The sequence below is a fragment of the Phyllostomus discolor genome, chromosome 3 (genome assembly GCF_004126475.2).
Source record: "Phyllostomus discolor isolate MPI-MPIP mPhyDis1 chromosome 3, mPhyDis1.pri.v3, whole genome shotgun sequence".
Taxonomy (NCBI): domain Eukaryota; kingdom Metazoa; phylum Chordata; class Mammalia; order Chiroptera; family Phyllostomidae; genus Phyllostomus; species Phyllostomus discolor.
The window spans coordinates 131,484,046-131,486,466 of NC_040905.2; the positions used below are offsets into that span (position 1 = coordinate 131,484,046).

At 45.9% G+C, this 2,421-nt stretch overlaps 1 pseudogene; it reads right to left on the reverse strand.

Annotated features, from left to right (window-relative positions):
- Positions 1–332: 332 nt before the first annotated feature.
- On the reverse strand, positions 333–1,449 carry LOC114512530 (annotated as a pseudogene).
- Between the last annotated feature and the right edge of the window lie 972 nt (positions 1,450–2,421).

The following is a 2,421-nucleotide window of genomic DNA, read 5'->3' on the forward strand; positions in this document are numbered from 1 at the left end:
ACAGCCTACATTCAATTGGTTATTCAGCATCATTTCTCTACAGTTTAGTTGTAATTCCAGATCTTGGGAGGAGGTTGGTGTAGCTCCCACTTGCTCCACCACCATCTTGGATCTCCTATATTCATTTTTCTGTGTGGGCCAGACCAAGTGCTTTCTCAGCCCAAATTTCCATACATATAGTAGAGTCCACTTCCCCAACCAATCCCTTCTTTTCCCCAGGATAGACTGGCAGATGTCTTCAGTACAGCACCTCCCCCTGATGCCATTCTGAACTCTATGGTCATGTGCCTGCCTTCCCCTGCCAACCACCACTCACATATGGGAAGGGAATAGGAGGGTTTTCCACAATCCAAATGTCTTGTTAGTCTTGCATATGTTCAGTGCAATGCTCCCTCTTCTCACCTTCTTACCAAAGAGTGAGTGATTTGCCACCAGGCTATTGGTATCAACATCACCAGCTTCACTTTGACCCTATATGACACCAGGATCCCCAGCACCTCCTTGTTGGCACCCTTTCTCATGATGGTACTTGAAACCAAGTTGGCGTGTCTTCATGCTTGAGCTTCCCACTCTGGGAAAGACCATGCTTCTCCTGGTTGTCACTGTACAACAGGGTTATAGTGTACACTTTGCAGAACATGGAAATGGGAGATACCTGGTCATCTTGTTCGATGTGAGTCATAAAACACTTATATTGGGTGGTGCTGAAGGGGCAGATATTGCCATACTGTCTCACAGGGACTTTGATCTTCTTGACAGTCTTGGTGGAGTTGTTGGTGACATGGACATTGACACTGAGCAGCTCCCCATAGTAGTACAGATCCTTATCCAGGGAAGCCTCTAGGTGCAGGGACCAGTCAGACATGAGGAAGTGACATGTTGTTTCCACCGAAGGCTAGGCACTGGGTATCTCTGAGGCAAACTGTACCTTTCATATCACTAGACACACAGAGTTCCTTTTGTGGTTTTTCTCCTCTAGTGATTTGGCACAGAAGGTTGGAATCCCAAAGCCTAACCTGCAAGTCTTCCTTGTGTCCTCTGGGCCTGGCTGCAGGGTGGTGGAGCAGGGCAGATTCTGTGGTATTGTGAAAAGCAAAGGGTTGGCATGCTTGCCTAGCTTCCTTAGCAAGTGGTCCTACAGGCAGGTGGAGTCCAGGGCAGGTTGAGCACTGGGGGAAAGGTCTGGTGATGAACAGGCCTTTGAGGAAGAACAAGCCAAGCACATCCAGGTCAACATGGCCATCGATGAAATTGCAGATGAGGGTCACAAATACTTTGCAGTCCTTCAAGTAGTCAGGGTCCACAAGTACCATGCCATCTATAGGATCCACTGTGTCCAGTTGATTTATAAAGTCCTTCTTGCCCAAGTGCAGAGTAAGCTGGTTTCTTCCACATGGTGTGCATGCCAGTTGCCCATTTGGTTCATACCACGCTTGCAGCCTCCCAGTCTACTGCTAGGTCACTGCTCCTCCCCATCAAACACAGTGTGAATTTCGCAAACTCTTAAAACACAGAGAAATATATATTAAGAGTGATTTCCAAATGCTACTATTTGGCTGAGATTTTGAACTTAAACTGTATTTGCTGGTCTGTTTGGTTTAAACAAATGTTTAAGACTAGAGTCACACTCTCCACTCAGATCAAGGAATACAAGAGGCTGGTTTGGGTGTTATCCAAGTCAAAAACCATGTTCTTCCCTGATCCTCTGAAAAGTCTGCAAAAACTGCTTGGCCTCCCCATCTTACAAATCATTACCCTCCTCACCAACTTGCCAGTCATTCCAATGCACAGCTGACCTCTATGGGCCCACCTCAATCCCAACTGTGTTATAGATTCTCTATCTCTGACCCTCCTGAACTCAACTACCAGTCTTACCCATGTTGTCTGATACTTGCACCATGGGACAAGCTGCTCCAAGGTGAAACTTCACAGGAGCAAACTCAGAAATCAAGGATAATGTTCCCTTGAAGAAAATGCTTCTTTTACCCTGGCTGGTGTAACTCAGTGGATTGAGCACGGGCTGTGAACCAAAGTGTTGCAGGTTCGATTCCCAATCAGGGCACAATGCTGGGTTGCAGGCCATGACCCCAGCAACCGCACACTGATGTTTCTCTCTCTATCTCCCTCTCTTCCCTCTCTAAAAATAAATAAATAAATCTTAAAAAAAAAGAAAAAAAAAAAGAAAATGCTGCTTTTCCCAAATCACTGCAGCATAAAATGTTGTTTACTGTTTTCCCAAATAGTGATTCCTAAAGCACTTCCTGTTAGTGGTTTGCTAAGGTAGTATTTCCTGATTAGGCCAACCAACTTAAGCTTCACTTCCACTGTGAGCAGTGACCTACATTTCTCCAATAGCAGCTCAGAGCACAGGGTGCCAGGCATGAGCTGGTGGCTCTTAATGCAGAAATAATCTTCACTGGC